At 45.8% G+C, this 7,500-nt stretch overlaps 23 non-coding genes across 23 annotated transcripts in view; all 23 read right to left on the reverse strand.

The window, feature by feature from the left end:
• Positions 1–162: 162 nt before the first annotated feature.
• On the reverse strand, positions 163–281 carry LOC133438025 (5S ribosomal RNA). Its single transcript, XR_009781212.1, has one exon. It is a non-coding gene; the product is annotated as a 5S ribosomal RNA (ribosomal RNA).
• A 199-nt stretch (positions 282–480) lies between these two features.
• On the reverse strand, positions 481–599 carry LOC133437974 (5S ribosomal RNA). The gene has a single exon (XR_009781169.1). It is a non-coding gene; the product is annotated as a 5S ribosomal RNA (ribosomal RNA).
• Positions 600–862: 263 nt separating this feature from the next.
• On the reverse strand, positions 863–981 carry LOC133437910 (5S ribosomal RNA). The gene has a single exon (XR_009781109.1). It is a non-coding gene; the product is annotated as a 5S ribosomal RNA (ribosomal RNA).
• Positions 982–1,198: 217 nt separating this feature from the next.
• LOC133437866 (5S ribosomal RNA) lies at positions 1,199–1,317 on the reverse strand. The gene has a single exon (XR_009781065.1). It is a non-coding gene; the product is annotated as a 5S ribosomal RNA (ribosomal RNA).
• A 199-nt stretch (positions 1,318–1,516) lies between these two features.
• Positions 1,517–1,635, reverse strand: LOC133437912 (5S ribosomal RNA). Its single transcript, XR_009781110.1, has one exon. It is a non-coding gene; the product is annotated as a 5S ribosomal RNA (ribosomal RNA).
• Positions 1,636–1,852: 217 nt separating this feature from the next.
• Positions 1,853–1,971, reverse strand: LOC133437853 (5S ribosomal RNA). The gene has a single exon (XR_009781053.1). It is a non-coding gene; the product is annotated as a 5S ribosomal RNA (ribosomal RNA).
• Positions 1,972–2,170: 199 nt separating this feature from the next.
• On the reverse strand, positions 2,171–2,289 carry LOC133437846 (5S ribosomal RNA). Its single transcript, XR_009781046.1, has one exon. It is a non-coding gene; the product is annotated as a 5S ribosomal RNA (ribosomal RNA).
• Positions 2,290–2,488: 199 nt separating this feature from the next.
• On the reverse strand, positions 2,489–2,607 carry LOC133437892 (5S ribosomal RNA). Its single transcript, XR_009781090.1, has one exon. It is a non-coding gene; the product is annotated as a 5S ribosomal RNA (ribosomal RNA).
• A 216-nt stretch (positions 2,608–2,823) lies between these two features.
• LOC133438026 (5S ribosomal RNA) lies at positions 2,824–2,942 on the reverse strand. Its single transcript, XR_009781213.1, has one exon. It is a non-coding gene; the product is annotated as a 5S ribosomal RNA (ribosomal RNA).
• Positions 2,943–3,141: 199 nt separating this feature from the next.
• Positions 3,142–3,260, reverse strand: LOC133437975 (5S ribosomal RNA). The gene has a single exon (XR_009781170.1). It is a non-coding gene; the product is annotated as a 5S ribosomal RNA (ribosomal RNA).
• Positions 3,261–3,523: 263 nt separating this feature from the next.
• On the reverse strand, positions 3,524–3,642 carry LOC133437913 (5S ribosomal RNA). The gene has a single exon (XR_009781111.1). It is a non-coding gene; the product is annotated as a 5S ribosomal RNA (ribosomal RNA).
• A 217-nt stretch (positions 3,643–3,859) lies between these two features.
• LOC133437867 (5S ribosomal RNA) lies at positions 3,860–3,978 on the reverse strand. The gene has a single exon (XR_009781066.1). It is a non-coding gene; the product is annotated as a 5S ribosomal RNA (ribosomal RNA).
• A 199-nt stretch (positions 3,979–4,177) lies between these two features.
• On the reverse strand, positions 4,178–4,296 carry LOC133437914 (5S ribosomal RNA). The gene has a single exon (XR_009781112.1). It is a non-coding gene; the product is annotated as a 5S ribosomal RNA (ribosomal RNA).
• Positions 4,297–4,495: 199 nt separating this feature from the next.
• On the reverse strand, positions 4,496–4,614 carry LOC133437935 (5S ribosomal RNA). The gene has a single exon (XR_009781132.1). It is a non-coding gene; the product is annotated as a 5S ribosomal RNA (ribosomal RNA).
• Positions 4,615–4,813: 199 nt separating this feature from the next.
• Positions 4,814–4,932, reverse strand: LOC133437837 (5S ribosomal RNA). The gene has a single exon (XR_009781037.1). It is a non-coding gene; the product is annotated as a 5S ribosomal RNA (ribosomal RNA).
• Positions 4,933–5,148: 216 nt separating this feature from the next.
• On the reverse strand, positions 5,149–5,267 carry LOC133438027 (5S ribosomal RNA). Its single transcript, XR_009781214.1, has one exon. It is a non-coding gene; the product is annotated as a 5S ribosomal RNA (ribosomal RNA).
• A 199-nt stretch (positions 5,268–5,466) lies between these two features.
• Positions 5,467–5,585, reverse strand: LOC133437795 (5S ribosomal RNA). The gene has a single exon (XR_009780997.1). It is a non-coding gene; the product is annotated as a 5S ribosomal RNA (ribosomal RNA).
• A 263-nt stretch (positions 5,586–5,848) lies between these two features.
• LOC133437915 (5S ribosomal RNA) lies at positions 5,849–5,967 on the reverse strand. The gene has a single exon (XR_009781113.1). It is a non-coding gene; the product is annotated as a 5S ribosomal RNA (ribosomal RNA).
• A 217-nt stretch (positions 5,968–6,184) lies between these two features.
• On the reverse strand, positions 6,185–6,303 carry LOC133437948 (5S ribosomal RNA). Its single transcript, XR_009781145.1, has one exon. It is a non-coding gene; the product is annotated as a 5S ribosomal RNA (ribosomal RNA).
• A 199-nt stretch (positions 6,304–6,502) lies between these two features.
• Positions 6,503–6,621, reverse strand: LOC133437916 (5S ribosomal RNA). Its single transcript, XR_009781114.1, has one exon. It is a non-coding gene; the product is annotated as a 5S ribosomal RNA (ribosomal RNA).
• Positions 6,622–6,820: 199 nt separating this feature from the next.
• LOC133437783 (5S ribosomal RNA) lies at positions 6,821–6,939 on the reverse strand. Its single transcript, XR_009780985.1, has one exon. It is a non-coding gene; the product is annotated as a 5S ribosomal RNA (ribosomal RNA).
• Positions 6,940–7,138: 199 nt separating this feature from the next.
• Positions 7,139–7,257, reverse strand: LOC133437839 (5S ribosomal RNA). Its single transcript, XR_009781039.1, has one exon. It is a non-coding gene; the product is annotated as a 5S ribosomal RNA (ribosomal RNA).
• Positions 7,258–7,473: 216 nt separating this feature from the next.
• LOC133438028 (5S ribosomal RNA) overlaps positions 7,474–7,500 on the reverse strand; it is a 119-nt gene continuing 92 nt past the window's right edge. Inside the window, exon 1 of the ribosomal RNA XR_009781215.1 lies at positions 7,474–7,500. This exon is cut by the window's right edge and continues 92 nt beyond it. This is a non-coding gene — a ribosomal RNA (5S ribosomal RNA).

Genomic DNA, 7,500 nt, shown 5'->3' on the forward strand with positions numbered 1-7,500 from the left:
CAAGTCATTGATTTGTTGGTGATAATAATTTAGAAGCGCTTATTTGTTGGAGTTAAAGTGCCTTAACCATGTGCAAAACACTTTAGGACGTGAGCTGTCGCTGTTACCACGTTGAAATATGTGTGGGTAGATTAAGCGAGAGCGCTCTCTGCAGGTTGAAAAAGCTTACAGCACCTGGTATTCCCAGGCGGTCTCCCATCCAAGTACTAACCAGGCCCGACCCTGCTTAGCTTCCGAGATCAGACGAGATCGGGCGCATCCAGGCTGGTATGGCCGTAAGCAGAAGCTGCAGCTTGAAATACCTCTTATATGGAGTTGAAGATAAGTCATAGAATATAAGTCATTGATCTGTTGGTTTTATTTGTTGGAGTTAAAGTGCCTTAACCATGTGCAAAACACTTTAGGACGTGAGCTGTCGCTGTTACCACGTTGAAATATGTGTGGGTAGATTAAGCGAGAGCGCTCTCTGCAGGTTGAAAAAGCTTACAGCACCTGGTATTCCAAGGCGGTCTCCCATCCAAGTACTAACCAGGCCCGACCCTGCTTAGCTTCCGAGATTAGACGAGACCGGGCGCATCCAGGCTGGTATGGCCGTAAGCAGAAGCTGCAGCTTGAAATACCTCTTATATGGAGTTGAAGATAAACATAGAATATAAGTCATTGATCTGTTGGTTTTATTTGTTGGAGTTAAAGTGCCTTAACCATGTGCAAAACACTTTAGGACGTGAGCTGTCGCTGTTACCGCGTTGAAATATGTGTGGCTAGATTAAGCGAGAGCGTTCTCTGCTGGTTGAAAAAGCTTACAGCACCTGGTATTCCAGGTGCTGTAGATTAAGCGAGAGCGTTCTCTGCTGGTTGAAAAAGCTTACAGCACCTGGTATTCCCAGGCGGTCTCCCATCCAAGTACTAACCAGGCCCGACCCTGCTTAGCTTCCGAGATCAGACGAGTTCGGGCGCATCCAGGCTGGTATGGCCCTAAGCAGAAGCTGCAGCTTGAAATACCTCTTATATGGAGTTGAAGATAAGTCATATAATATAAGTCATTGATTTGTTGGTGATAATAATTTAGAAGCGCTTATTTGTTGGAGTTAAAGTGCCTTAACCATGTGCAAAACACTTTAGTACGTGAGCTGTCGCTGTTACCACGTTGAAATATGTGTGGCTAGATTAAGCGAGAGCGTTCTCTGCTGGTTGAAAAAGCTTACAGCACCTGGTATTCCCAGGCGGTCTCCCATCCAAGTACTAACCAGGCCCTACCCTGCTTAGCTTCCAAGATCAGACGAGATCGGGCGCATCAAGGCTGGTATGGCCGTAAGCAGAAGCTGCAGCTTGAAATACCTCTTATATGGAGTTGAAGATAAGTCATAGCATATAAGTCATTGATTTGTTGGTTTTATTTGTTGGAGTTAAAGTGCCTTAACCATGTGCAAAACACTTTAGGACGGGAGCTGTCGCTGTTACCACGTTGAAATATGTGTGGGTAGATTAAGCGAGAGTCCTCTCTGCTGGTTGAAAAAGCTTACAGCACCTGGTATTCCCAGGCGGTCTCCCATCCAAGTACTAACCAGGCCCGACCCTGCTTAGCTTCCGAGATCAGACGAGTTCGGGCGCATCCAGGCTGGTATGGCCCTAAGCAGAAGCTGCAGCTTGAAATACCTCTTATATGGAGTTGAAGATAAGTCATATAATATAAGTCATTGATTTGTTGGTGATAATAATTTAGAAGCGCTTATTTGTTGGAGTTAAAGTGCCTTAACCATGTGCAAAACACTTTAGGACGTGAGCTGTCGCTGTTACCACGTTGAAATATGTGTGGCTAGATTAAGGGAGAGCGTTCTCTGCTGGTTGAAAAAGCTTACAGCACCTGGTATTCCCAGGCGGTCTCCCATCCAAGTACTAACCAGGCCCTATCCTGCTTAGCTTCCAAGATCAGACGAGATCGGGCGCATCAAGGCTGGTATGGCCGTAAGCAGAAGCTGCAGCTTGAAATACCTCTTATATGGAGTTGAAGATAAGTCATAGCATATAAGTCATTGATTTGTTGGTTTTATTTGTTGGAGTTAAAGTGCCTTAACCATGTGCAAAACACTTTAGGACGGGAGCTGTCGCTGTTACCACGTTGAAATATGTGTGGGTAGATTAAGCGAGACCGCTCTCTGCAGGTTGAAAAAACTTACAGCACCTGGTATTCCCAGGCGGTCTCCCATCCAAGTACTAACCAGGCCCAACCCTGCTTAGCTTCCGAGATCAGACGAGATCGGGAGCATCCAGGCTGGTATGGCCGAAAGCAGAAGCTGCAGCTTGAAATACCTCTTATATGGAGTTGAAGATAAGTCATAGAATATAAGTCATTGATCTGTTGGTTTTATTTGTTGGAGTTAAAGTGCCTTAACCATGTGGAAAACACTTTAGGACGTGAGCTGTCGCTGTTACCACGTTGAAATATGTGTGGGTAGATTAAGCGAGAGCGCTCTCTGCTGGTTGAAAAAGCTTACAGCACCTGGTATTCCCAGGCGGTCTCCAATCCAAGTACTAACCAGGCCCGATCCTGCTTAGCTTCCGAGATCAGACGAGATCGGGCGCATCCAGGCTGGTATGGCCGTAAGCTGAAGCTCCAGCTTGAAATACTTCTTATATGGAGTTGAAGATAAGTATATAATACAAGTCATTGATTTGTTGGTGATAATAATTTAGAAGCGCTTATTTGTTGGAGTTAAAGTGCCTTAACCATGTGCAAAACACTTTAGGACGTGAGCTGTCGCTGTTACCACGTTGAAATATGTGTGGGTAGATTAAGCGAGAGCGCTCTCTGCAGGTTGAAAAAGCTTACAGCACCTGGTATTCCCAGGCGGTCTCCCATCCAAGTACTAACCAGGCCCGACCCTGCTTAGCTTCCGAGATCAGACGAGATCGGGCGCATCCAGGCTGGTATGGCCGTAAGCAGAAGCTGCAGCTTGAAATACCTCTTATATGGAGTTGAAGATAAGTCATAGAATATAAGTCATTGATCTGTTGGTTTTATTTGTTGGAGTTAAAGTGCCTTAACCATGTGCAAAACACTTTAGGACGTGAGCTGTCGCTGTTACCACGTTGAAATATGTGTGGGTAGATTAAGCGAGAGCGCTCTCTGCAGGTTGAAAAAGCTTACAGCACCTGGTATTCCAAGGCGGTCTCCCATCCAAGTACTAACCAGGCCCGACCCTGCTTAGCTTCCGAGATTAGACGAGACCGGGCGCATCCAGGCTGGTATGGCCGTAAGCAGAAGCTGCAGCTTGAAATACCTCTTATATGGAGTTGAAGATAAACATAGAATATAAGTCATTGATCTGTTGGTTTTATTTGTTGGAGTTAAAGTGCCTTAACCATGTGCAAAACACTTTAGGACGTGAGCTGTCGCTGTTACCGCGTTGAAATATGTGTGGCTAGATTAAGCGAGAGCGTTCTCTGCTGGTTGAAAAAGCTTACAGCACCTGGTATTCCAGGTGCTGTAGATTAAGCGAGAGCGTTCTCTGCTGGTTGAAAAAGCTTACAGCACCTGGTATTCCCAGGCGGTCTCCCATCCAAGTACTAACCAGGCCCGACCCTGCTTAGCTTCCGAGATCAGACGAGTTCGGGCGCATCCAGGCTGGTATGGCCCTAAGCAGAAGCTGCAGCTTGAAATACCTCTTATATGGAGTTGAAGATAAGTCATATAATATAAGTCATTGATTTGTTGGTGATAATAATTTAGAAGCGCTTATTTGTTGGAGTTAAAGTGCCTTAACCATGTGCAAAACACTTTAGTACGTGAGCTGTCGCTGTTACCACGTTGAAATATGTGTGGCTAGATTAAGCGAGAGCGTTCTCTGCTGGTTGAAAAAGCTTACAGCACCTGGTATTCCCAGGCGGTCTCCCATCCAAGTACTAACCAGGCCCTACCCTGCTTAGCTTCCAAGATCAGACGAGATCGGGCGCATCAAGGCTGGTATGGCCGTAAGCAGAAGCTGCAGCTTGAAATACCTCTTATATGGAGTTGAAGATAAGTCATAGCATATAAGTCATTGATTTGTTGGTTTTATTTGTTGGAGTTAAAGTGCCTTAACCATGTGCAAAACACTTTAGGACGGGAGCTGTCGCTGTTACCACGTTGAAATATGTGTGGGTAGATTAAGCGAGAGTCCTCTCTGCTGGTTGAAAAAGCTTACAGCACCTGGTATTCCCAGGCGGTCTCCCATCCAAGTACTAACCAGGCCCGACCCTGCTTAGCTTCCGAGATCAGACGAGTTCGGGCGCATCCAGGCTGGTATGGCCCTAAGCAGAAGCTGCAGCTTGAAATACCTCTTATATGGAGTTGAAGATAAGTCATATAATATAAGTCATTGATTTGTTGGTTTTATTTGTTGGAGTTAAAGTGCCTTAACCATGTGCAAAACACTTTAGGACGGGAGCTGTCGCTGTTACCACGTTGAAATATGTGTGGGTAGATTAAGCAAGACCGCTCTCTGCAGGTTGAAAAAACTTACAGCACCTGGTATTCCCAGGCGGTCTCCCATCCAAGTACTAACAAGGCCCGACCCTGCTTAGCTTCCGAGATCAGACGAGATCGGGCGCATCCAGGCTGGTATGGCCGTAAGCAGAAGCTGCAGCTTGAAATACCTCTTATATGGAGTTGAAGATAAGTCATAGAATATAAGTCATTGATCTGTTGGTTTTATTTGTTGGAGTTAAAGTGCCTTAACCATGTGGAAAACACTTTAGGACGTGAGCTGTCGCTGTTACCACGTTGAAATATGTGTGGGTAGATTAAGCGAGAGCGCTCTCTGCTGGTTGAAAAAGCTTACAGCACCTGGTATTCCCAGGCGGTCTCCCATCCAAGTACTAACCAGGCCCGATCCTGCTTAGTTTCCGAGATCAGACGAGATCGGGCGCATCCAGGCTGGTATGGCCGTAAGCTGAAGCTGCAGCTTGAAATACTTCTTATATGGAGTTGAAGATAAGTATATAATACAAGTCATTGATTTGTTGGTGATAATAATTTAGAAGCGCTTATTTGTTGGAGTTAAAGTGCCTTAACCATGTGCAAAACACTTTAGGACGTGAGCTGTCGCTGTTACCACGTTGAAATATGTGTGGGTAGATTAAGCGAGAGCGCTCTCTGCAGGTTGAAAAAGCTTACAGCACCTGGTATTCCCAGGCGGTCTCCCATCCAAGTACTAACCAGGCCCGACCCTGCTTAGCTTCCGAGATCAGACGAGATCGGGCGCATCCAGGCTGGTATGGCCGTAAGCAGAAGCTGCAGCTTGAAATACCTCTTATATGGAGTTGAAGATAAGTCATAGAATATAAGTCATTGATCTGTTGGTTTTATTTGTTGGAGTTAAAGTGCCTTAACCATGTGCAAAACACTTTAGGACGTGAGCTGTCGCTGTTACCACGTTGAAATATGTGTGGGTAGATTAAGCGAGAGCGCTCTCTGAAGGTTGAAAAAGCTTACAGCACCTGGTATTCCCAGGCGGTCTCCCATCCAAGTACTAACCAGGCCCGACCCTGCTTAGCTTCCGAGATCTGACGAGACCGGGCGCATCCAGGCTGGTATGGCCGTAAGCAGAAGCTGCAGCTTGAAATACCTCTTATATGGAGTTGAAGATAAACATAGAATATAAGTCATTGATCTGTTGGTTTTATTTGTTGGAGTTAAAGTGCCTTAACCATGTGCAAAACACTTTAGGACGTGAGCTGTCGCTGTTACCGCGTTGAAATATGTGTGGCTAGATTAAGCGAGAGCGTTCTCTGCTGGTTGAAAAAGCTTACAGCACCTGGTATTCCAGGTGCTGTAGATTAAGCGAGAGCGTTCTCTGCTGGTTGAAAAAGCTTACAGCACCTGGTATTCCCAGGCGGTCTCCCATCCAAGTACTAACCAGGCCCGACCCTGCTTAGCTTCCGAGATCAGACGAGTTCGGGCGCATCCAGGCTGGTATGGCCCTAAGCAGAAGCTGCAGCTTGAAATACCTCTTATATGGAGTTGAAGATAAGTCATATAATATAAGTCATTGATTTGTTGGTGATAATAATTTAGAAGCGCTTATTTGTTGGAGTTAAAGTGCCTTAACCATGTGCAAAACACTTTAGTACGTGAGCTGTCGCTGTTACCACGTTGAAATATGTGTGGCTAGATTAAGCGAGAGCGTTCTCTGCTGGTTGAAAAAGCTTACAGCACCTGGTATTCCCAGGCGGTCTCCCATCCAAGTACTAACCAGGCCCTACCCTGCTTAGCTTCCAAGATCAGACGAGATGGGGCGCATCAAGGCTGGTATGGCCGTAAGCAGAAGCTGCAGCTTGAAATACCTCTTATATGGAGTTGAAGATAAGTCATAGCATATAAGTCATTGATTTGTTGGTTTTATTTGTTGGAGTTAAAGTGCCTTAACCATGTGCAAAACACTTTAGGACGGGAGCTGTCGCTGTTACCACGTTGAAATATGTGTGGGTAGATTAAGCGAGAGTCCTCTCTGCTGGTTGAAAAAGCTTACAGCACCTGGTATTCCCAGGCGGTCTCCCATCCAAGTACTAACCAGGCCCGACCCTGCTTAGCTTCCGAGATCAGACGAGTTCGGGCGCATCCAGGCTGGTATGGCCCTAAGCAGAAGCTGCAGCTTGAAATACCTCTTATATGGAGTTGAAGATAAGTCATATAATATAAGTCATTGATTTGTTGGTTTTATTTGTTGGAGTTAAAGTGCCTTAACCATGTGCAAAACACTTTAGGACGGGAGCTGTCGCTGTTACCACGTTGAAATATGTGTGGGTAGATTAAGCAAGACCGCTCTCTGCAGGTTGAAAAAACTTACAGCACCTGGTATTCCCAGGCGGTCTCCCATCCAAGTACTAACCAGGCCCGACCCTGCTTAGCTTCCGAGATCAGACGAGATCGGGCGCATCCAGGCTGGTATGGCCGTAAGCAGAAGCTGCAGCTTGAAATACCTCTTATATGGAGTTGAAGATAAGTCATAGAATATAAGTCATTGATCTGTTGGTTTTATTTGTTGGAGTTAAAGTGCCTTAACCATGTGGAAAACACTTTAGGACGTGAGCTGTCGCTGTTACCACGTTGAAATATGTGTGGGTAGATTAAGCGAGAGCGCTCTCTGCTGGTTGAAAAAGCTTACAGCACCTGGTATTCCCAGGCGGTCTCCCATCCAAGTACTAACCAGGCCCGATCCTGCTTAGTTTCCGAGATCAGACGAGATCGGGCGCATCCAGGCTGGTATGGCCGTAAGCTGAAGCTGCAGCTTGAAATACTTCTTATATGGAGTTGAAGATAAGTATATAATACAAGTCATTGATTTGTTGGTGATAATAATTTAGAAGCGCTTATTTGTTGGAGTTAAAGTGCCTTAACCATGTGCAAAACACTTTAGGACGTGAGCTGTCGCTGTTACCACGTTGAAATATGTGTGGGTAGATTAAGCGAGAGCGCTCTCTGCAGGTTGAAAAAGCTTACAGCACCTGGTATTCCCAGGC

The sequence above is a fragment of the Cololabis saira genome, unplaced genomic scaffold (assembly GCF_033807715.1).
Source record: "Cololabis saira isolate AMF1-May2022 unplaced genomic scaffold, fColSai1.1 scf100, whole genome shotgun sequence".
NCBI classification, from domain to species: domain Eukaryota; kingdom Metazoa; phylum Chordata; class Actinopteri; order Beloniformes; family Belonidae; genus Cololabis; species Cololabis saira.